Source organism: Cherax quadricarinatus, chromosome 54, assembly GCF_038502225.1.
Source record: "Cherax quadricarinatus isolate ZL_2023a chromosome 54, ASM3850222v1, whole genome shotgun sequence".
NCBI lineage: Eukaryota > Metazoa > Arthropoda > Malacostraca > Decapoda > Parastacidae > Cherax > Cherax quadricarinatus.
Window position 1 is genome coordinate 2,920,274 of NC_091345.1, and position 26,867 is coordinate 2,947,140.

Genomic DNA, 26,867 nt, shown 5'->3' on the forward strand with positions numbered 1-26,867 from the left:
CCTGGAGTTAAACCCCAGCAAGGGCAAAGTTATGAAGCTTGGTTAAGGACAAAGGAGATTGCAGATGGAGTACAGCCTAAGAGGTCAGAGGCTGCAAAACTCGCTCAAACATAAGGATCTTGGGGTGAGCATCATACCGAGCACATATCCTGAGGCGCACATCAACCAAATAACTGTTCCAGCATATGGGCGATTGGCAAACCTGAGAAGAGCGTTTCAACATTTAAATAAGGAGTCACGATACTGTACACGACTTACGTCAGGCCCATATTGGAGTATACAGAACCGGTAGGGAGCCCACACATGTTCAAGGGTTGGCAACAAGACTAGTCCCGGAGTTGAGGGGTTTGTCCTACGAGGAGAGGTTATGGAACTCAACCTGACAACAATGGAGGATAAGAGTGATAGGGGGGACATAATAACAGCATATAAAATACTGAGAGGAATTGACAAGGTGGATAGGGACAGAATGTTTCAGAGATGTGACGCAGCAACAAGGGGTCACAACTGGAAGTTGAAAACTCAGATGAGTCGCAGTGATGGTAGGAAGTATTTCTTCAGTCATAGAGTTGCCAGAAAATGGAACAGAGTGAAGAGTGATGTAGTGGAGGCAGGATCCATACATAGCTTTAAGAAGAGGTATGATAAAGCTCATGGAGCAGGGAGAGAGTGGACCTAGTAGCGATCAGTGAAGAAGCGGGACCAGGAGCTACGACTCGACCCCTGCAACACAATTAGATGAGTACACACACATACACCAAATTTAGGACCATGGAATCGACCCCACGCTCACACAATTTGGCGAGTACACTCAGGTACATGCAAAACTATACCTTGTGGGATTAATTAGAGTCCATGGTAATTATAGTCGCTGGCATAATGATAGTACCTCGAATAATCATAGTCCATGATGACAGACTCATTATCATCGAAATTCCACTCAGGAGAATACCCAGATAATCCTCAAAACGATCAGTCCCCAAAACTAGTAAATGTAGAATCCATTAACAATGTTGCTAGATGTACATTACATTAACAATGTTGCTAAATAAAAACTACATTAACAATGTTCTTTAAGCCAAGCAATTAGTGTCTAAATTATTTCTCGACTCTGAGTTGAACGAGGAGAAGAAAGAGACTAAATTTTTTATTAATAACGTCAGTCGAAGATTTTAGATGGCGTTTTGTTACGGACGGTGACCTGGCGCTCACTAGGGTGATTTAGGGTGATGACGGACAGTGACTTGGTGCTTAGAATAGTGATCTAGTCCTTACTACATTGACTTGGTAATGGCCACAGTGACCTGGTGCTTGCCACAGTGACTTGATAATTACCACAGTGACTTGATCCTCACTACAGTGATCTAGTCCTTACGACGGTGACCTGTTCCTTACTAACCTGGTTCTTTTCATAGTGACCTGGTACTTACTACAGTGACCTGGCCCGTGTCACAGTGACTTGATCCTTATTAATCTTGCCTTGTCTACAATGTTTTGCTCTTCACTACACTGACTTATTCGAAAATACAGTGACCTGGACCTCGTTACAGTGACCTGATGCTTAATTTATATATACATATATATATAAATATATATATATATATATATATATATATATATATATATATATATATATATATATATATATATATGTGTGTGTGTGTGTGTGTGTGTGTGTGTGTGTGTGTGTGTGTGTGTGTGTGTGTGTGTGTGTGTATGTGTGTGTGCATGTGTGTGCGTGTGTGTGTGTGTGTGTGTGTATGTGTGTGTGTGTGTGTGTGTGTGTGTGTGTGTGTGTGTGTGTGTGTGTGTGTGTGTGTGTGTGTGTGTGTGTGTGTGTGTGTGTGTGCAGAACAACCACTGTGAAAAAATAGTGACATTCCAAGCACTTTCGTGACTTCTCACATTGTCATGGAACTATAAAAAGCAAAACATCAACAGGAAGGCATATAAAGGGGCAAGACTACACCTCACACTCACGTCACAATAACAAGACTACACCTCATAGTCATGTCACAACACCCGACTCTCTGAAATACACCTGATACTCTACCCAAGCATTAAGATTTTTTACTTGTCTAATATATCATTAAATTCTTCCCAAATTTTATTAATTATAAATGAGTCCAATTTATATAATCCAAAGGAAATATTCATATTATTGTCAAAACTGCTTTTTATGAAACAAGATTCAATTATATTCCTGTCGACCATGGACTTGCTTGATACAACTTTCTCAACTTTTTGAAAATCAATTGGATGGTTAAAATCTCTCACATGAATAAATAGAGCATTGGAATCTTGTCCAGTTCTAATGCTATATTTATGTTGTTTTAATCTTAGTTTGAGACTTTTACCAGTTTGACCGTAATAAACTTTATCGCAAATTTTACAAGGAATCTTATAGAAACATCCGTCAGCATTTTGGGGGGAATTTTTTATCAAGTTTTTTTTGGCCGTGTCAAGATTTTTAAATACGACTTTGATATTAAAAGTCTTAAGAAGAGAAGGCACATCAACCAAGTTTTCATGGTAAGGGAGAACCAACATATTTTTAGTTGAATAAGGCTGGTTGTCCCTTTTTGGATTGTAAAAGTATTTCTATCAATTTTAAAAGATTTATCAATTACGTTTCTTGGGTATTTTAGATCATTACCTATTTCATAAATTTTGGATATTTCTTCATCTATGAACTCTGGACTACAAATTCGTAAAGCTCTCAAAAACATTGATGAGAAAACCGACAGTTTAACTCTATCTTGATGGGAAGAATAATAGTGTACATAGGAACAGTTATTTGTAGGTTTTCTGTAAATTTTAAATTTAAAATCATTGTTACCCTTAATAATTAAAACATCTAGGAAAGGCAATGAGTTATTTTCTTCGAACTCAACAGTAAAGTATATAGAATGAGCTAAACCTTCCTGAGTTAAATGGTATAGATATGTTGATGATATTTTGTGTTTTATGCCTAAAAATAAAGATATAAACAATTTACTGGTTAAATTAAATGGTATAACTCATTCTATAAATATTACTGTTGAATTCGAAGAAAATAACTTATTGCATAAAGCACTTCGTCTACATATATATCCCACAGCACTATTATACACTATTATACAACTGGTGCCCCACAGCAATTATCTGGAGAGTTAGATACCTCTAGTTTATGGCTTAAAGGTATAAGCTAAAGAAACTGCCTTCCTCTCCGCTACCTATCCCAGCTGAGAGTGCTCAAACCACGGTGAGGGTGGGGTTAGAACTCATGGCGAGTGAGTCGTAAAACTCCAGGCCAGTTTGTAAATCACTGGGTCTTGGGTTCTAACACCCGTTCCGTGGTTTGTTTGCAATGGTCTTATTACGATTTAGTGAGTCATGACAGTGCTAACTAGGTGATAATGAAATACAAAGACACACGAACCAGGTCACTCTCAATTCACAACATTATCACGAGGGGAGACAGAGGAGAGAAGAGCTAATAAAGATCTAAGTCACTCCTGACGGTAACATAATGTCCATTCTACTTAAAATATACACCACAGAAGAAACAACGGTGCATTATTACTCTCTCTCTCTCTCTCTCTCTCTCTCTCTCTCTCTCTCTCTCTCTCTCTCTCTCTCTCTCTATTTCTCTTTCTCTTTCTTTCAGGACTGATTGTTACACTCTTCATCCATTACATTTTAATTTTATCCCTCACAATTCTTGAATATAATTATATATTCCCCTCCTATTCTTTCATTAATTACATATTCAACACTACCCTTACTTCCACTGCTCTCAGTTTGACTGACACACATGACATAATTCACTTAACTCCATCCCATTCAATCTCTTCCTCCCTCGTCAACTAAATTTAATTCAATACTAAGAAGCTATGATATCCGACTTACCTTTTTAAAAATATAGTTTGCCATTTAGAAGCTCTTACGCTAATTCTCCAGCAATCCCAGACCAGTCAGGTTGAATGGGCTGCTTAAAACACACAAACTGGGTATCCCGCTCCGAGTTATCACATCAGGGACAGGCAGAGCCCCACACCGATTAGCGGGGACATTGGCTAAACATCTTTCCGAACGTTGTTGTAAAATCAGCCAGGAGCACCTCAGACATTCAGATGATCCTCTAAATCGCATCAAAAATCACAATTTAAAGAACAGAAAACTCCCAAGTGTCGACGTGGCGGCTCTACTCATAAGAGTCACTGACGATGTGGACCTGCCCCCGCCATGCAAAGATTTTGTTGACCTGGTGGATTTCTGTGTTCATTACAATTATTTTCATTTCAAGGGATATAAGTATAAGCAACAGTATGATCTTGCTATGGGCTCGCCCAGAAGCGCAGTCCTGGCTAATCTGTATACGGAGAATCTCGAAATCAAATGGCATACTGCCAGTCATCCCTGACTCAGTCACCTGGTTACGCTACGTCAACAATATTTTGGTAATTTTTATCCAAGAGCCTTGACATGCACAGCATCCTTAACACCATCAGCAGTTTGGAGCTGCCATTCTTTGACGGGTTACGTGTTGTCTGTTTAATGCATTTTTTTCCCCCCTCACGATAATTGAACTGAAAGGGGCGTCACGATACTATTCTTTCTAAGGGGAACGTGAATTCCCTACAGGTAACGTCTAGTACGTTTTCCCAACAAAAACAACTTTGACTCGACAGAAGGAACGCCAACCAAATTTATCGCTCTGCCTGTTTGCAAGGCAGCTTCAAGCGCTTCCCCTGACAACGAAAGATAGTCAGTTTAAAATAGCTACAGACTCTTCACCAACTATTAGAGATTTAGTAAGAAACCGACAAACTGGCAATACACACCAGTGCAGGAGTTTACATCATGCCTTGTGGAGGGTGTGGTAAGAAGTATGTGGACGAAACAGCGAGATCCCTACAAGTAAGAATATGTGAACATAAAATTTCGTGCAGTCGGTCATGACCAGAAAAATGTCTGTGTCCAACACAGAAACACAGTTCCACATCATTTCTTTCAGTTCCACATCATTTCTTTCAGTCCCACATCATTTCTTTCAGTTCCCCATAATTTCCGTCAGTTCTCCTACTCTCTCCCGTGGTGAAAATCATAAGTTATTCAAATTATTCTTAGGTATAAGTCTCTGCCGACACCAGAGGTTCATGTAAGACAGCAAGAATGGAGGAACGCTACAGGGACCTACTGACTTCTTGTTGTTGATTATAAGGACACATGTGCAATTAATAAGACGTGACTCGCAAAATCGTAATGACACGATTGCAGACAAACCACGGTACGGGTGGGGATTGAACTCGGGGCAAGTGAGTCGTAAAATTCCAAGCCAATTGCCGCGAGTTCAATCTCTCACCCATACCCTGGTTTGTTTTTAATGAGGCATCTTACTGTGGCAAAGTTTCGCTCTCCAGGAACTTCGTCTTGCTTGACAAGCTCCTGGAGAGAGAAATGTTGCCACAGGAAAGTATTTCATTAGTTCAACATGCGTCCTTTTACTTATTATATTGTGGGTAATTCCCGACAAATTGGTGAATATGATACTTCGCCAATACCGATGTATCTTTACTCTGGAAACGTTTCGCCAGCCAGTGGCTTCGTCAGTCCAGTACAAAGAAGAACAGTGGAAGATGAGAAGGAAATTGAGGTAATCAGTCCCTCAACCTGGAGTCGATACGTTCAGTGTATCAATCTTAATGAAAGTACAGTTAATGAGCAGACAATTGGCATATATATAATGCAGACAGGTGAGGTGAAGCAGTTGGAGGCGGCATCACCGGTGGAAAAATCCACCAGAGAAAGCAAGTCATGCCTATACAAAGCTACTCATCTACCACTCTACAAAGTCACCTAATCTACCACCCATCTACCTACACTGTCACCTCATCTACCACCCATCTACCTACACTGTCACCTCATCTACCACCCATTTACCACCCATCTACCTACACTGTCACCTAATCTGCCAGCCAGCCAGCCAGCCAACCACTCAGCCACCCAATCCACCCAAGCAACTCTCCCACCCACCCACCCACCCAGCAACCCACCCAGCCACCCACCCAGCTACCCACCCAGCTACCCACCCAGCAACCCACCCAGCCACCCACCCAGCCACCCACCCAGCTACCCACCCAGCCACCCACCCAGCCACCCACCCATCTACCCACCCAGCTACCCACCCAGCCACCCACCCAGCCAGTAGAATATCTTATATCCAAATGCATACATTTGCGCAAGAGTACATATGCACAAGAGGACATATAAACAAGAGTACATATGAACAAGAGTACATATAAAGTAGAGTACACATGCACAAGACTACATATGAACAAGAGTACATATGCACAAGGAAGAAGATAGTTCATCAGACACTAGAGCAGACAGTTAGTGAAGCTGCTGCTCTAGTGTTGGATGCAAAGGACAGAGGATGATCTGCGAGGAGTGGAGAGTTGAAAGATTCCAGAAATTGGGCTGTAAGACGCGGAGGGTACGGAGGAAGAGAGAGAGAGAGAGAGAGAGAGAGAGAGAGAGAGAGAGAGAGAGAGAGAGAGAGAGAGAGAGAGAGAGAGAGAGAGAGAGAGAGAGAGAGAGAGAGAGAGAGAGAGAGAGAGAGAGAGGTTACCTGGCAAGAAAGTGCAGTACGCGACCAGTACAATGAGGGACAAGCCTCTCTAGCACTTCTTGTGTTGAATGATTCACGGGCGCTCCCCTTGTCCGGTGCGTTCCACCCTTCGTCACACCTGTCACACATGGTGTTGGCGGCTCCAGGACCGAGGCCTGGTCATGGACCGAGCCACGGGGGCGTTGACATCCCGGAACACTCTAGGTATATTTCAGGTATACCTCTGACGTTTTGCTTCACACCTAGGTGAGCAGAGTTAGGTAGTGTATTTGGCTCTTTCTTAGGATTATGGCCCATGTCAAGACGCAGTTCCTGATTCATCAGGAACTGCGTCCTGATGATCCCAGAAGGGAATCGAAATATTTAGACCGATTAATTTTCTGTGTTTTTGTCTCCCTGTGGATTATTATTGAGCACTGACAAGTGTACAAGTGTCATTACACTTTAGTTATATATATATATATATATATGCATATATATATATATATATATATATATATATATATATATATATATATATATATCTATATATATATATATATATATATATATATATATATATGTGTGTGTGTGTGTGTGTGTGTGTGTGTGTGTGTGTGTGTGTGTGTGTGTGTGTACATATATACACTCAGAGAAAGATCACAGTCAGCAAGATTCAATACTGCTACTGAGAAACAAATGTCAGTCACAAATGCCACATAAGCTGGACAGCCTGGTTCACAAGTCATGTTTCTTTCCCAGCCCGGGCACGTCAGTCAGCCTCAAGCATGGATTAAATCTATTTCAATCTCCTCCTGTATGTTCTGACCTCTCAAGCTATTTTTACATCAGTGCGCCACGCAGAAACAAGTGGGTATATAAAGAGAAAGATCGCAGTCAGCAGGATTCCGGGCTGGGAAAATAACATGGCTTGTGAGCCAGGCTGCCCACCTTTCGAGGCATTTGTGGCTGAGTGGATAAGAGCGCTGCCTGGGAATTTTGCCCGTCTCTCAGTAGCAGTACTGAATCTTGCTGACTGTGATATTTCTTTGGAATAAAACAGAATGACTTTGATAGTGTATAAATCTGTAGTGGAGGGAAGGCAGAGTAGGGGTCAGCCTAGGAAAGGTTGGAGGAAGGGGGTTAAGAAGGTTTTGTGTGCGAGGGGCTTGGACCTCCAGCAAGCGTGCGTGAGCGTGTTAGTCAGGAGCAAATGGAGACAAATGGTTTTTATGACTTGACGTGCTGTTGGAGTGTAAGCAACGTAACATTTATGAAGGGATTCAGGGAAGCATAGTGCCGGCACTCTGGAGGAGGGATGTTAATGTTGCAGTTTTATAACTGTAGTGTATGCATGCCTATGGCAAGACAGTGATGGAATGAGTGATGATGAATGTTTTTCTTTTTCGGGCCACCCTTTTGACTTTTGATCCCCGGAGCACGGTGATGAGAGCCACGACCCTCACCTGACATGACAGGTGATATCTGAGGAATTACTAGACCTTGTTCAGCTAACTGAGGAAAAAGAGTGAAAAGAGAAAGTTGAACACCTGGAAGAAGAAAAAACCTAGGAGGCAGAGGCTGGGTTAGCACTTACCTCGGTTTGAAGACGTGGATGTGGAAACGACGGTGTGTACCGTGGCAGCGGACTGGGCACTCTGTGTCGAGTTGTTTCTCGAGAGTCCCTTGCCAGACCCACAGCGGCACTTGACGGACTCCCCGAGTGACTCGGAGTCCGACACGGAGTGCGTTCTGTGGTTATTACGCCGCCGCTGTTGGTGCTGCAGCATCTTGGCCCGCCGTGCCCGCAGCAGCGCTGCAAACCTCGCCGGCCCGCGGCCGAACCTGCCGGTAGAAGAGGGCCGGGGCGGCGGTGGCGGCGGTGACGAGGCAGGAGATACATCCATGAGGTCAACATTGCTGTCACCCATGATGCCAGCGAGCAACACAACAGAACACTGGCCACGTTAACACACACTAGCGACGCTTACACACTAGCGACGCTTACACACTAGCGACGCTTACACACTAGCGACGCTTACACACATTAACAACCACCCCCACACACTAGCGGTGCCTGTACAGGCCCACTAAAGACTGCTATGGAGGCCCTGGCATAACCTCACACCCTGATGGGTGCTCCCCACACACACTCATCCCCACGGTGTTGTTGACACTTGTAGACTAGATGGGCGAAAGATATTCCTTGTCTCGCCTCCAGTCTACCACATCTGCAAGAGAGGTACAAAATCATTAGTCCCATTTATAATAACAAATAACAAGCTGCAGTGATTCACTTTGCATCAAAGTTTATATTAGGATTATTGTCCCAAACTAAGAGACTAATTACTTTCTTTGTCTTCTATTGAGGCTGTCTCGAAGACTGTGACTAATCTATGTATCAGACTGACGAAGGCTGCACAACAGGCGAAACGTGTCGTGGACAGAAGTTCCTAGTGTCACACATGTCTCTTATGAACCTGTTGTTATTATATTATTAAAAATATGATATATACCTATAAAACATTGTCCCTCCAATAAACTAATAGCCTTTACTAAGCTCCAGATTGATTATCTCTAGTTTCGCAGGAGCTATATGGCCCCTGAGGATTTAGAGCTTCCCCATAAAAATAACTGTAATACCAATAAAAAATATTAATTCCAATAAGTACATTACTTGGAAAATATAAGGAGAGTGAGTGCTGACTCAGGCAGGAGAGTGCTGACTCAGGCAGGAGAGTGCTGACTCAGGCAAGAGAGTGCTGACTCAGGCAGGAGAGTGAGTGCTGACTCAGGCAGGAGAGTGCTGACTCAGGCAGCAGAGTGCTGACTCAGGCAGGAGAGTGCTGACTCAGGCAGGAGATTGCTGACTCAGGCAGGAGAGTGCTGACTCAGGCAGGAGAGTGAGTTCTGACTCAGGCAGGAGAGTGCTGACTCAGGCAAGAGAGTGCTGACTCAGGCAGGAGAGTGAGTGCTGACTTAGGCAGGAGAGTGCTGACTCAGGCAGGAGAGTGCTGACTCAGGCAGGAGAGTGCTGACTCAGGCAGGAGAGTGCTGACTCAGGCAGGAGAGTGCTGACTCAGGCAGCAGAGTGCTGACTCAGGCAGGAGAGTGCTGACTCAGGCAGGAGAGTGAGTGCTGACTCAGGCAGGAGAGTGCTGACTCAGGCAGGAGAGTGCTGACTCAGGCAGCAGAGTGCTGACTCAGGCAGGAGAATGCTGACTCAGGCAGGAGAGTGAGTGCTGACTCAGGCAGGAGAGTGCTGACTCAGGCAGCAGGGTGCTGACTCAGGCAGGAGAGTGCTGACTCAGGCAGGAGAGTGCTGACTCAGGCAGGAGAGTGCTGACTCAGGCAGGAGAGTGAGTGCTGACTCAGGCAGGAGAGTGCTGACTCAGGCAGGAGAGTGCTGACTCAGGCAGGAGAGTGCTGACTCAGGCAGCAGAGTGCTGACTCAGGCAGGAGAGTGCTGACTCAGGCAGGAGAGTGAGTGCTGACTCAGGCAGGAGAGTGCTGACTCAGGCAGCAGAGTGCTGACTCAGGCAGGAGAGTGCTGACTCAGGCAGGAGATTGCTGACTCAGGCAGGAGAGTGCTGACTCAGGCAGGAGAGTGAGTTCTGACTCAGGCAGGAGAGTGCTGACTCAGGCAAGAGAGTGCTGACTCAGGCAGGAGAGTGAGTGCTGACTTAGGCAGGAGAGTGCTGACTCAGGCAGGAGAGTGCTGACTCAGGCAGGAGAGTGCTGACTCAGGCAGGAGAGTGCTGACTCAGGCAGGAGAGTGCTGACTCAGGCAGCAGAGTGCTGACTCAGGCAGGAGAGTGCTGACTCAGGCAGGAGAGTGAGTGCTGACTCAGGCAGGAGAGTGCTGACTCAGGCAGGAGAGTGCTGACTCAGGCAGCAGAGTGCTGACTCAGGCAGGAGAATGCTGACTCAGGCAGGAGAGTGAGTGCTGACTCAGGCAGGAGAGTGCTGACTCAGGCAGCAGGGTGCTGACTCAGGCAGGAGAGTGCTGACTCAGGCAGGAGAGTGCTGACTCAGGCAGGAGAGTGCTGACTCAGGCAGGAGAGTGAGTGCTGACTCAGGCAGGAGAGTGCTGACTCAGGCAGCAGAGTGCTGACTCAGGCAGGAGAGTGCTGACTCAGGCAGGAGAGTGCTGACTCAGGCAGCAGAGTGCTGACTCAGGCAGGAGAGTGCTGACTCAGGCAGGAGAGTGAGTGCTGACTCAGGCAGGAGAGTGCTGACTCAGGCAGCAGAGTGCTGACTCAGGCAGGAGAGTGCTGATTCAGGCAGCAGAGTGCTGACTCAGGCAGGAGAGTGCTGACTCAGGCAGGAGAGTGCTGACTCAGGCAGGAGAGTGCTGACTCAGGCAGCAGAGTGCTGACTCAGGCAGCAGAGTGCTGACTCAGGCAGGAGAGTGCTGACTCAGGCAGGAGAGTGCTGACTCAGGCAGGAGAGTGCTGATTCAGGCAGGAGAGTGAGTGCTGACTCAGGCAGGAGAGTGCTAACTCAGGCAGCAGAGTGCTGACTCAGGCAGGAGAGTGCTGACTCAGGCAGCATATATATATATGCTGCCTCAATTCACAGCAAGATTCGAACCTGCTGACTCTGCGTCAAAGTACGCAGTACTTTAGCCGCTCAGCCAGCTCCCAGGTTATTTGTGTTTTGCTCCAGTCACGGTATTGTGCCTCTTTGTTCCTCTCAATTCACAGCAAGATTCGAACCTGCTGACTCTGCGTCAAAGTACGCAGTACTTTAGCCGCTCAGCCAGCTCCCAGGTTATTTGTGTTTTGCTCCAGTCACGGTATTGTGCCTCTTTGTTCCTGACACAAAGTGATGCTTCTCTTGTGTTGCTGATGCAAAAGACAATGTGAACAAGAATCACGCAGCAGCGGCAGTAGCTGCTGGCGCTGCAGGAATCTTGTGATGAAATAGAACGAACCATCAATAAACACTCAGCAGAGGCAGCATCTGCTGATGTTGCTGGAGTTTGCTGAAATTTCCTGCGCATCTCTGGACCATGATAATAAATCCCATGTGTGTGTGTGAGAGAGAGAGAGAGAAGCAGCAGTGTCAAGAAAAAAGAGAGCAAGCAGCATGTGTTGCGTCGTGAGCCAAGACCGTCGGTGTAACTCAAAAAATATGACAGTAGGCCATCCGGGGGAGACAAGAGCGTCGACCAGGTTATGGTGGTCGCTATTGTCCTCCTCTCGGCGTAGCAGGACGCGAACACAGGCTGGGAGGAATATATTAGTTGGTGTTATGTAGGTTTCTCGTAGGTCACGGCGCTTTTATTAGAGCATCAGGAAGGATTAAGGAAACAGAGAATGAAAGGAAAAGGAGAGAACGACTCGAGAGGGATTATGACGCAGGGACTGGTGCAGGGACTGGTGCAGGGACTGGTGCAGGGATTGGTGCAAGGACATAGACAGACATAGACAGAGATATACACCATAACACCGTATCATCCTTTGCGGATGATACTAGGATCTGCATGAGGCTGTCATCTGCTGAGGACGCGGTTAACCTCCAAGAAGATATAAACAAAGTTTTCCAGTGGGCAACGGTAAACAATATGATGTCCAATGAGGACAAATTCCAACTACTCCGTTATGGAAAAGTGGAGGAGATAATAACTAGAACAGAGTATACTACTGACTCCGGCCATACAATAGAGTGGAAAAATAATGTAAGGGACCTGGGAGTAGTAATGTCTGAGGATCTCACTTTCAAGGATCACAACAGTGCCACGATCGCACGTGCAAAGAAAATGATAGGATGGATAATGAGAACTTTCAAAACGAGAGATGCCAAGCCAATGATGATCCTTTTCAAATCACTTGTTCTCTCTAGGCTGGAATACTGCTGTACATTAACATCTCCATTCAAAGCAGGTGAAATCGCAGATCTAGAGAGTGTACAGAGATCCTTTACTGCACGTATAAGTTCTGTCAAGCACCTTAACTACTGGGAACGCTTGGAAGCACTTGACTTGTGCTCGTTGGAACGCAGGAGGGAGAGATATATCATAATCTACACTTGGAAAATCTTGGAAGGAATGGTCCCAAATCTGCACACAGAAATCACTCCCTACGAAAGTAAAAGACTGGGCAGGCGATGCAAAATGCCCCCAATAAAAAGTAGGGGCGCCATTGGTACACTAAGGGAATACACCATAAGTGTCCGGGGCCCAAAACTGTTCAACAGCCTCCCATCAAGCAATAGGGGAATTGTCAATAAGCCCCTGGCTGCCTTCAAGAGAGAGCTGGACAGATACCTAAAGTCAGTGCCGGATCAGCAGGGCTGTGGCTCGTACGTTGGACTGCGTGCGGCCAGCAGTAACAGCCTAGTTGATCAGGCCCTGATCCATCGGAAGGCCCGGTCATGGACCGGGCCGCGGGGGCGTTGATCCCCGGAATAACCTCCAGGTAACCTTCAGGGACTGGTGCAGGGACTGGTGCAGGGACTGGTGCAGGGACTGGTGCAGGGGCTGGTGCAGGGACTGGTGCAGGGACTGGTGTAGGGACTGGTGCAGGGACTGGTGCAGGGACTGGTGTAGGGACTGGTGCAGGGACTGGTGCAGGGACTGGTGCAGGGACGGGTGCAAGGACTGGTGCAGGGACTGGTGCAGGGACTGGTGTAGGGACTGGTGCAGGGACTGGTGTAGGGACTGGTGCAGGGACTGCTGCAGGGACTGCTGCAGGGACTGCTGCAGGGACTGCTGCAGGGACTGGTGCAGGGACTGGTGCAGGGACTGGTGCAGGGACTGGTGCAGGGACTGGTGCAGGGACTGGTGCAGGAACTGGTGCAGGGACTGGTGCAGGGACTGGTGCAGGGACTGGTGCAGGGACTGGTGTAGGGACTGCTGCAGGGACTGCTGCAGGGACTGCTGCAGGGACTGGTGCAGGGACTGGTGCAGGGACTGGTGTAGGGACTGGTGTAGGGACTGGTGCAGGGACTGGTGCAGGGACTGCTGCAGGGACTGCTGCAGGGACTGCTGCAGGGACTGCTGCAGGGACTGGTGTAGGGACTGGTGTAGGGACTGGTGCAGGGACTGCTGCAGGGACTGGTGTAGGGACTGGTGCAGGGACTGGTGCAGGGACTGCTGCAGGGACTGCTGCAGGGACTGGTGTAGGGACTGGTGTAGGGACTGGTGCAGGGACTGGTGCAGGGACTGGTGCAGGGACTGGTGCAGGGACTGGTGCAGGGACGGGTGCAAGGACTGGTGCAGGGACTGGTGCAGGGACTGGTGTAGGGACTGGTGCAGGGACTGGTGTAGGGACTGGTGCAGGGACTGCTGCAGGGACTGCTGCAGGGACTGGTGCAGGGACTGGTGCAGGGACTGGTGCAGGGACTGGTGCAGGGACTGGTGCAGGGACTGGTGCAGGGACTGGTGCAGGGACTGGTGTAGGGACTGCTGCAGGGACTGCTGCAGGGACTGCTGCAGGGACTGCTGCAGGGACTGGTGCAGGGACTGGTGTAGGGACTGGTGTAGGGACTGGTGCAGGGACTGGTGCAGGGACTGCTGCAGGGACTGTTGCAGGGACTGCTGCAGGGACTGGTGTAGGGACTGGTGTAGGGACTGGTGCAGGGACTGGTGCAGGGACTGGTGTAGGGACTGGTGCAGGGACTGGTGCAGGGACTGCTGCAGGGACTGCTGCAGGGACTGGTGTAGGGACTGGTGTAGGGACTGGTGTAGGGACTGGTGCAGGGACTGGTGCAGGGACTGGTGTAGGGACTGGTGCAGGGACTGGTGCAGGGACTGCTGCAGGGACTGCTGCAGGGACTGGTGTAGGGACTGGTGCAGGGACTGCTGCAGGGACTGCTGCAGGGACTGCTGCAGGGACTGCTGCAGGGACTGCTGCAGGGACTGCTGCAGGGACTGCTGCAGGGACTGCTGCAGGGACTGCTGCAGGGACTGCTGCAGGGACTGCTGCAGGGACTGCTGCAGGGACTGCTGCAGGGACTGCTGCAGGGACTGCTGCAGGGACTGCTGCAGGGACTGGTGTAGGGACTAGGACAAATAACCTGGGCAGTTGTGTGACTTATACTACATGATGTAAATATAAGGAGTCTGAATTATTATGTACATTGAAGCACTGCTGTCTTGGTTTCAGTTATGATCAAGTTTTACATTGTTAGGTACAGGGACACATGTGCAACTGATACGGCATATTACTGTGGCAGAGTTTCGTTTTCCAGGAACTTTGTCAAGCCACAATAAAACGTCGTATTAGTGCAACTTGTCTTCTTCTACCTAACATATTGTCAGTAATTCTACAAGTATTACAAGTTCCACATTATTTAGTTTATTAGTGTTAGAGATATTTTCGAGTGAGACACTTGTGCAACATTTAGCAATGTTGCACAAGTGTCACAGTCATCAACTTGTCGGTTTCTAAACTATTTACACCACAGAGTTATTTTCATTTTCAAGGACTCTGCATTTTTCAACGTTGCAAGACGTCTCTTTTTATTTCGACCGTAGCAAATAATTTCTTCAAATCATTCTGGAGTTCGAATTCATTATTCAAGTACAGCCAGTTATTGTCTCGTTAATTCTTTCATCATGGTAATTAATATTGATTATGCTTAACACTGAGCATAGTGGATCGTCACTTCTGAGTGGTCACTGATCCTCGAGGATCGTCACTTCTGAGTGGTCGTGAGGCCTGACACTGATTGTTGAGGATCGTCACTTCTGAGTGGTCACTGATACTCGAGGATCGTCACTTCTAAGTGGTCACTGATCCTCGAGGATCGTCACTTCTGAGTGGTCACTGATCCTCGAGGATCGTCACTTCTGAGTGGTCACTGATCCTCGAGGATCGTCACTTGTGAGTGGTCACTGATACTCGAGGATCGTCACTTCTGAGTGGTCACTGATTCTCGTGGATCGTCACTTCTGAGTGGTCACTGATCCTCGAGGATCGTCACTTCTGAGTGGTCGTGAGGCCTGACACTGATTCTTGAGGATCGTCACTTCTGAGTGGTCACTGATCCTCGAGGATCGTCACTTCTGAGTGGTCGTGAGGCCTGACACTGATCCTCGAGGATCGTCACTTCTAAGTGGTCACTGATACTCGAGGACCGTCACTTCTGAGTGGTCACTGATCCTCGAGGATCGTCACTTCCGAGTGGTCGTGATGGTGGACCTTCAAGTGGTTGCCAGTTTTCATTTTCCGTCACCCAACTATTCGTCTTCATTTCGCTCATAACACGAAAATGCTTCATCAGATCGGCTTCAAATTCTCAACTCCAGTGTATGGTAACATGTTCAAGACTATATATACGTTTCATGAAGAGCTCTTCACCATGATGCTTGGTGAAGAGCTCTTGATCCAAGGAACCGGACTTATCCTCCCATTTATTAAACTGATTCTGAATTCTTTCCATTTCTCATGTGATAAATGACCCCTACGGATTTAGCGCTTTTCCAGAATTAAAAAAATAAAATCTTAACGGCAACAGTCTTTATGAAATGGATAAAAATAATTTGTGGGGTTAGGCTGCATAGGCGCAATTTTTTTTTAATTCTGTGAAATACCTATAGAATGCATCTTCTTGTAGGCTTCAAACTTCAAGCGCTGATGTGTTTGTCTTGGTTCCAATTTTATTAATTAAATTGTTGAACGTGAAACAACTGGAGAATGTTTCTTCCCCTCAGAAATAAGTCACTGTTTTATTCTGTTTGCTTATCCTATAGGTGAAACTGCGTAATGCAAATTTTATTCTGCCATAACATGGACGCACCTCAACACTACTGTAAACAAAATTTACCTTTTGTACCCAAAGCATGTATAAAACTTAGTGAAGTTTAAAACGCCGGTCAGTCTTACAGTAAAGTTTGGATTAACTTTGGAGTTTGTTGGTTCCAGTTTATTTTGTCACGGAAGTAGGAAAATTTAGAAGTGCTTTTCTTCATATAAGTTCCAAGTATCTCATCTGACTGTTTTTTAACCTGCTAATGCTGATGATTACCATATAATGCAACTTCCGAGCGGTTTCAAACTTCATGTGCAGTTGTACTTGATGCTGGTCTCCGAAATGGTCGACTCAGATTAGGTTGTCTATGTCCTAATTTGCAATTTTTTTTTTGGGGGGGGAAGAAAGTGAGATATTGGTTTCCAGGTGATAACTTGTGAATGGCTCTTTTGCTAGGCTTCTAATCTTCAACGCTAATATTTAACTGCATTAGAAGTAAGTAGGTACCTGGGTGGCATCCTACTGTAGATAGTGCTGGGCTTCTGAATGAGCTGAGGTAGACTAACAGCTCTTAGTCTGCAAAACTGATTTGTGTAAAATAGAAAATTATGCCGCACTCTGCACTATTACCTTCACGCACGCGCAGTGACTTACAGGTAGTTGACTTTACGCACCGCACAGTGACCGAAATACATCAAGTTATCACAGAAATGTGCCACAGTGTCGGTATGGGTGGGTATCGGCCATTTTCATGGTATCTCTATCGGCTAAATAAAATACCCGATACCAGCCGATACTTTTTTTTAAATATTAATAATACATATATACTTAAAAAATATCAACATTAATACTGTACCTCACCACTGTGAGGTAGAGTGCCTCCCTGCTCTCCATTTATCTCTGTCAACGTGGAGCAGCTTAAAACTCTGAACGCGGCACTCAGCGAGCTGCTCCCGGTTCTGCAAATTAAACCATGTCTCAGTTATTGCGGAAACATCTACGTTTCCCGCACAGTCAGCAAATCTCAGCACTTTTTATAAATTTTTTTGCGCCACGACTATTTATGTAATACTTACCTAAGACAATTTTTCTTCTGTGTCTTCTTGTTTTTTATTTTGAACTATTTTTGTTACTTTCCCTTTAAAACTATTATTTCTAAAATCCATAGCGTCATAATCTTGATAATCTAGAGTGCAACATTCTATTGTTTTCCCTCTAACAGCCAACTCACTGACTTATTAATTACAAGCCTAGTATACCACAGTTACAGCGCCCTTGACTGCACCTTCTAGTGCTGTCCCAGACTGACGCATCTCATCTCTGTAGTTCATCACTCCTGTAACCCAAGCTGTCTCAGTTATTAAGATACTTATAGAAATGTTCTTACAATACTTGTGAAGCCACCGGTTAAAACCAACTGCTCTTGAAAACCATTCATTGCCATCTCTCCTCTGTGGCAAAGTGCCACATAGGACTCGGAGATCTCCCTGCTCCCTCATGGTTTATATTGCTCTCATATGCCTTTCTCCTGTGCTTTTCAATGTTCTCTCCAGCTCTGAGGCAGATAAAAGGGCTTTTCCCGTAACTAGTCACGATGTTTCATATTCTGCTAACTATATCCTACATTCCATCCCAGGAACATGCAGCCTTTGCCACCTCTTCATATCACTTACCAAAAAACTTTGTCCATAAATCTAATCTAAAAAAATCACGTACCACTTTTGCTATGTCCATCTCAATAGCCGAACCAGATTTCTCCGTACAGTTGAGCAAAGGAATGGATAATTTTGACAGCAGAAGACCGAGACACTTATGCAACATATGGGAATCTTTATTAAGGAAACGTTTCGCCACACAGTGGCTTCATCAGTCCAACAGAAAGTAGGTGAAGTTCAGTTCCATAGGTGGTCTGGTGGCTAAAGCTCCCGCTTCACACACGGAGGGCCCGGGTTCGATTCCCGGCGGGTGGAAATTCCGACACGTTTCCTTACACCTGTTGTCCTGTTCACCTAGCAGCAAATAGGTACCTGGGTGTTAGTCGACTGGTGTGGGTCGCATCCTGGGGGACAAGATTAAGGACCCCAATGGAAATAAGTTAGACAGTCCTCGATGACGCACTGACTTTCTTGGGTTATCCTGGGTAGCTAACCCTCCGGGGTTAAAAATCCGAACGAAATCTTATCTTATCTTAAATGGGTAAAGAGATGAGGAGTTTGAGGTAATCAGTCCCTCAGCCCGGAATCGATGTGTTCAGTCCATCAGTCTTGTAGAAAGTGCAGAATATGGCCGAAGTGGCTTATATACTGTAGTCAGGTGAGTCGAACCTGGATGAGGCGGGATCATAGTGGTACCATCCACTAGTCTAAGTAGGTCTTCGTCCAAAGGTTGGACAAGTATTGAAGAATTCTTTGTATCAAGATCCCATAATGCAGCAGTGTCTGACAGATGTGATGAATGGTTTTGAAAACCGACAAGTTGAAGATTGAGACACTTATGCAACATATGGAAATCTTTATTAAGGAAACGTTTCGCCACACAATGGCTATATCCCGCCTCCTCCTGGTTCGACTCACCTGACTGCAGTATATAAGCCACTTCTCCGGCCATGTGCTGCACTTTCTACAAAAGTGATGGACTGAACACATCGATTCCAGTCTGAGCGACTGATTACCTCAAACTCCTCATTTCCTTACCAATTTCTACTTTGTATTGGACTGATGAAACCACCGTGTGGCGAAACGTTTCCTTAATAAAGATTCCCACATGTTGCATAAGTGTCTCAATCTTCAACTTGTCGGTTTTCAAAACCATTCATCAACTCTCGACAGCAGTCTCTTTCACCTTCTTCGTTTTTCATCTTCAATCCTTTTCCTCGTTCAGGAGATGAATCGTAATCATTCCTCTAAGAAATCACATCTTCCTCCTAGCTTTCTCCAGTAGTGAGTTCACCTGAAGGCACAGCTACTCAGAACTCAGACATCCTGAACACTCACTTCCACTCTCACAGACAATCTACTAGACACAGGTCAAAACTCACTATCGATCCTTCGCCAAATCCTGATATGAAATGTCTTGCACCTGTAGAACTGATCCTTAATCATTATACAAACAGGTCTCCAACTCAGTTCTGAAGGGGTTGTCGGTTACAGGTAGAAATATATAGACTAAATGTATTTCTATGTGTCTGTCTCCTTGTGGTTTACAACTAACGTCGACACATTCATTACACTGTTATCGTTATTGCACAATGACACGATGTTACGTAGTGACGTTATTTACGAAGTAACATTAGCTAATTAGCTAACCTAAAGTGCTTAATAACAAAACTTACAAATATTCTATTTATTGAATAAGGTAAATGCTTTCCGAAGCTTCGAATTTCCCACTAAACATTTGATATCACAATCAACGATGTTGCTAAGTTAATTGAACCGGCGTATTTATCAGGCATAAAAACCACTTGGTCAGATGAAATATTAGTGCCATAAATCCTCATCTTAAGTGCTAAAAATTGAGCAGCCTAGCAAGAAGATTGTATGTGTGATGGCCAGCTGTCTGAAGACTTGGCTCGGCTCCCAGTACTTGAAGAAGAAATGGGAAATGTATTCTTATGGAAGGTAACAGTGACAGCCTTTCATAGTGAGCAGCAGTGAATGCCTTTTCTCTTTGCAGGCAACAGTGACTGCTTCTTCTTCCAGGAAACGATGACTGCTTCTCTCAGCAGGCAGCAGTGACCTTTCATTGCAGCCAAGTGACTACCTCTCCTTGCAGGACACAATGACTGCTTCTCTCAGCAGGCAACAGCGACCTTCTTTCATTGCAGCCAAATGACTACCTCTCCTTGCAGGACACAATGACTGCTTCTCTCAGCAGGTAGCAGTGGCCACCTCTTCCAACAGGCAACAGTGAGCGCCTTTATTCCTGCCATCACTCAAGGGAAAAGTAATCAAGACTTGTGTATAACTTGGGTCAAATATAACACACAGAGAGTGGCTATTATATTTAATTCAGCACCTCACCGGTGAGTCTTTGTATGTTGGTCTGTGTTGCACTGGTGAGTCTTTGTGTGTTGGTCTGTGTTGCACTGGTGAGTCTTTGTGTGTTGTCTGCGTTGCACTGGTGAGTCTTTGTGTGTTGGTCTGTGTTGCATTGATGAATCTTTGTGTGTTGGTCTGTGTTGCGCTGGTGAGTCTTTGTGTGTTGATCTGTGTTGCACTGATGAGTCTTTGTATGTTGGTCTGTGTAGTACTGGCGAGTCTTTGTGTGTTGGTCTGTGTTGCACTGATGACTCTTTGTGTGTTGGCCTGTGTTGCACTGATGAGTCTTTGTGTGTTCGTCTGTGTTGCACTAGTGAGTCTTTGTGTGTTGGTCTGTGTAGTACTGGTTAGTCTTTGTGTGTTGGTCTGTGTTGCATTGATGAGTCCTTGCGTGAGACCAGGTCTACAACACTAGTGTATGCCATGTGCCCAGGTCTACAACACTAGTGTATGTCTTGTGCCCAAAATTACAACACGGAACGTCTTGAGAAGTAAACTGGGCGCTCTGGGCACCTCTATTGTTCTGTGTTGTCCTCATCCAAGGATATGTGCTCTTAGAAATGTGGTAGCACATCTCTCGGTGATAATACAAAACTTGTATTTTAGGTGAGTATACTACCTGTATTTTGGGTCACTAAAGCATCAGACCAGAAGACTCTCTCCTTCACACTCTCACCGTGAAAAATCCATCGCTTTCTTTTACAACCCCAACATCAGTACTTTCACCCCAACCTCGGTACTTTCTGTCCAACCTCGGTACATTCGCAACAATCTCTGTACTTTCACCCCATCCTCATTGCTTTCACCCCATCCTCATTGCTTTCACCCCAACCTCAGTACCCTCACCCAACCTCTGTACCTTTACCCCAACCTCAGTACCTTCACCCCAACCTCAGTACCTTCACCCCAACCTCAGTACCTTCACCCCAACCTCAGTATTTTCACCCCAACCTCGATACTTTCACCCTAACCTCAGTACTTTCACCCCATAATCATCAAAATGAATTTTGACTTGAGTCATCAAAGGGAATGATTAGTGGAGTCTTCAAGATGATTTTTAAGTGAGGTCTTCGAGAGGAATGTTTGGTGAAATATTCAAGGGAAATGTTTAGTGAAATATTCAAGGAGAATGTTTAGTGGAGTCTTGATGAGGAATGTTTAGTGGAGTCTTGATGAGGAATGTTTAGTGAGGGCTTAAAAAAGAATGTTTATTGAAGTCTTCAAGAAAAATGTTTTGTGAAGTCTTCATGAGTAATATTAAGTGGAGTTTTGAAGATTAATGTTTAGTGGAGTCTTCAAGAGGAATGTTTAGTGAAATCAAGAGGAATGTTTAGTGGAGCTTTAAGAGGAATATTAAGTGGAGTTTTAAAGATTAATGTTTAGTGGAGTCTTGAAGATTAATGTTTAGTGGAGTTTTGAAAATTAATGTGACTGATATCAAAATTAATGTGAGTTTTGATGATTAATGTTAAGTGGAGTCTTCAAGGGGAATGTTTAGTGGAATCTTTAAGAGGACTGTTAAGGGGATTCTTTAAGAGGACAAGAACCTTCAAGCAAACAACACGTGTCATAAAAAGAAGTATGAAGGTTTGTTTAAGTTTACGACCAACTATAAAAGTGGAGAGCTTTTCTTTCTCTTTGATTAGGTCTTACACTCACTCACTCACTCACTCACTCACTCACACACACACACACACACACACACACACACACACACACACACACACACACTCACACACACACACACAAATGGTAACTAACACACACACATACATACATACATTAGCATCTATCGATACAACTGCCTTAGGTGTGGAAGAGAGCAAACATTGTCCCAATATATATATATACATATACATATATATATATATATATATATATATATATATATATATATATATATATATATATATATATATATATATATATATATATATATATATATATATATGAAATGACAGAAGGGATAAACTCAGGTGGCCCTGTTTGCAGACGACATGAAAATAGTTCGGAGAATTCAAGTGGAGGAGAATAGGTAGAACTACAAAGGGATCTGGAGAGGCTGCAAGCCTGGTCCAACTATTGGCTCCTGGATTTTAGCCCCACCACGTGCAAAGTCATGAAGATTTGGGAAGGTCAAAGAAGACCTCAGATAGAGTACAGGCTATGAGGCCAAAAACTGCAAACCTCACTCAAGGAAAAGAATCGTGGAGTGAGTATAATACCGAACACATATGAAGCGCACATCAGCCATTTAACTGTTGCAGCATATGGGCGCCTGGCTAGCCTAAGAAAAGCGTTTCGACACCTTAGCAAGGAATCGTTCAAGACTCTGTACACCATGTACGTCATACCTATATTGAAGTGTGCAGCACCATTATGGAACCCACGCCTGGTGAAGCACGTCAAGGAATTGGAGAAAGCGCTAAGGTTTGCAACAAGACTAGCCCTGGAGCTAAGGGTCATGTCCTACGAGTAGAGGTTAAGGGAAATTGACCTGATGAGACTGAAGGACAAAAGGGATGGAGACACATGATAACGACATACAAAATACTGAGATGAATTGCCGAGGTGGAAAGGGACAGAATGTTTCAGAGATGGGACATAGCAGCAAGGGGTCACAGCTGGAAGTTGAAGACACAGATGAATCACAGGGATGTTAGGAAGTTTTTCTTCAGCCATGGAGTTGTAAGGAAGTGAAAAATTCTGGTGAGTGATGTAGTGGAGGCAGGATCCATACATAGCTGTAAGAAGAGGTACGATAAACCTCATGGAGGAGAGAGAGTGGACCGAGTAGAGACCAGTGAAGACTCGAGGCCACGAGCTGTGAATCGACCCCTGCAACCACAAATATGTTATTACAAATAGGCGAGTACACACACGCACGCACACACGCACAAACACACACACACACACACACACACACACACACACACACACACACACACACACACACACACACACACACACACACACACACACATACACATACACACACACACACACACACACATACACAGAGGGGTGGGTGGATTGCATTTTCTTGGACTGCAAGAAGGCGTTTGACACAGTTCCACACAAGAGATTGGTGCAAAAACTGGAGGACCAAGCAGGGATAACAGGGAAGGGACTACAATGGATCAGGGAATACTTGTCAGGAAGACAGCAGCGAGTCATGGTACGTGGCGAGGTGTCAGAGTGGGCACCTGTGACCAGCGGGGTCCCACAGGGGTCAGTCCTAGGACCAGTGCTGTTTCTGGTATTTGTGAACGACATGACGGAAGGAATAGACTCTGAGGTGTCCCTGTTTGCAGATGACGTGAAGTTGATGAGAAGAATTCACTCGATCGAAGACCAGGCAGAACTACAAAGGGATCTGGACAGGCTGCAGACCTGGTCCAGCAATTGGCTCCTGGAGTTCAATCCCACCAAGTGCAAAGTCATGACGATTGGGGAAGGGCAAAGAAGACCGCAGACGGAGTACAGTCTAGGGGGCCAGAGACTACAAACCTCACTCAAGGAAAAAGATCTTGGGGTGAGTATAACACCAGGCACATCAACTGAAGCGCACATCAACCAAATAACTGCTGCAGCATATGGGCGCCTAGCAAACCTCAGAACAGCATTCCGACATCTTAATAAGGAATCATTCAGGACCCTGTACACCGTGTACGTTAGGCCCATATTGGAGTATGCGGCACCAGTTTGGAACCCCCACCTAGCCAAGCACGTAAAGAAACTAGAGAAAGTGCAAAGGTTTGCAACAAGACTAGTCCCAGAGTTAAGAGGTATGTCCTATGAGGAGAGGTTAAGGGAAATCAACCTGACGACACTGGAGGACAGGAGAGATAGGGGGGACATGATAACGACTTACAAAATACTGAGAGGAACTGACAAGGTGGACAAAGACAGGATGTTCCAGAGACTGGACACAGTAACAAGGGGACACAGTTGGAAGCTGAAGACACAGATGAATCACAAGGATGTTAGGAAGTATTTCTTCAGCCACAGAGTAGCCAGTAAGTGGAATAGTTTGGGAAGCGATGTAGTGGAGGCAGGATCCATACATAGCTTTAAGCAGAGGTACGATAAAGCTCATGGTTCAGGGAGAGTGACCTAGTAGCGACCAGTGAAGAGGCGGGGCCAGGAGCTTGGACTCGACCCCTGCAACCTCAACTAGGTGAGTACAACTAGGTGAGTACACATACACACACACACACACACACACACACACACACACACACACACACACACACATACACACACATACACACACACACACACAACACACACACACACATACACACACACACACACACACACATCACACACACACACACACATACACACACACACACACACACACACACATACACACACACACACACACACACACACACACACACACACACACACACACACATACACACACACACACACACACACACACACACATACACACACACACACACACATACACACACACATACACACACACACACACACACACACACACACACACACATACACACACACACACATACACACACACACACACACACACACACACACACACACACACACACACACACACACACACACACACACACACACAAACACACAAACACACAAACACACACACACACAAACACACACACACAAACGCACACACACACAAACACACACACACAAACGCACACACACACAAACACAATAATGTATGCAAATAACCTGCCAGACGGGGTTGCATCTTATATATTTTTATTTACAGATGGTAAAAAGGTAATAAGAAAAAATGCAGAGAAAGATACAGACAAGAGGAGTCAGACAAGCTGGAAAGGTTGTGAAGTAAGTGGCTGTTGGAGTTCAACCTAGATAAATATCAGATAAAGTGAACTGCTAAGGAAGAGAGAAGACTTTTAATGGAGTAGAATATGAATGGTAAGAAATTACAAATCTGCTAGATTAGCAGATTTTAAAACTGTCTTCACAGATCTTAAGCAGCTATTTTAAGATGTTTTGCACAACATATATTCTGCTTATTATGCAGTGCGTAGCATCAACTTGTAGCCAGCTCCGGTCAAGCAAAACTTGTGAATGGCCTAAGGTTTGCAACAAGATTAGTCTCAGAGCTGAGGAGGTTGAGCTGCGGGAAGAAACATAAGGAACTGAGTCTGACGACCTCAGAAGACAGACAGGCCCGAGAAAATATTATAATAATGAATAAGATATGATGCAAGTGAGTAGATAAAGATTGTTTGGAACGCGAGGCACACGAAACACGAGACATAAACTGATGTAAAAAAAGGCACTTAGATTTTAGTAAATACTTCGTCAGTCTTAAGGTGGCAGATAAGTGGAATGAGCTAGATGAGGGAAATGGTGGAAGCAATCACCATACACGGTTTAAAGAGTAGGTACGACTGTATCGTAGAGACTTAGGGATCAATAATGACAATCGAAATGCCTAAGCAAGCATCTCAAACTGGCCCCCCAGCAAGCGCAACTCTGTGAGTATATCCCGTTAAGTACACACGCCCAGGGGCGTAAGCATACCAGGATGTCTCATAACATTTGTGTACTGGCGTGAAAATGAACAGATACAAGGCCAGATAGAACAGGAGGTGCAAGGAGGAGGAGGAGGAGGAGGATAGATATAAGACCAAATATTCTGGAGGTTGATTAACATAGTTGGCCCGAAAGCAGGAGGTGGCAGGAGGAACTGGAGGAAGAAACATTAAGGACCACAACAACATGAATACATGTATGACTCAAGGAGAAAATATAGAGTCGAGCTTAACAACTTGGATGATAAAAAACGGTGAGATGAACCGAGAATATAAATATGCTAAACGACGCCTTAATAAAAATGGAAATACACAACACGAGTCAATAAATTAACGATGAAGGCAAAGGTATACCAAAATAAAAAGGAGGGATGGCAGCAGGTCAGGAAAGGACTGATATGCATGTCAAAAACAAAGACATGTGTTGACATGTGTTGACATATGTGACGTATTGGCATGTGTTGAAATGTGTTTAACTGTGTTCACATGTGTTGAATTGTGTTGACATGTATTGACATATCTACCTGGAGGGTATTCCGAGGGTCAACGCCCCCGCGACCCGGTCCATGTATTGACATGTACTGACCAACATGTAATCAGCAACTTGTCGATCAAGACATGACACTGAAGACACTAATTTCAAAGAAACAACATGATTAAATTGAATATAGTAAAAAAATATGGGTCAGTTATAATTCATAAAACACAGACCAGTTATAACATAAAACACAGACCAGTTATAACATAAAACACAGACCAGTTATAACATAAAACACAGACCAGTTATAACATAAAACACAGACCAGTTATAACATAAAACACAGACCAGTTATAACATAAAACACAGACCAGTTATAACATAAAACACAGACCAGTTATAACATAAAACACAGACCAGTTATAACATAAAACACAGACCAGTTATAGAATCTAAAAAGTATAATACAATACAACGGGAACGCACAAGAGAAT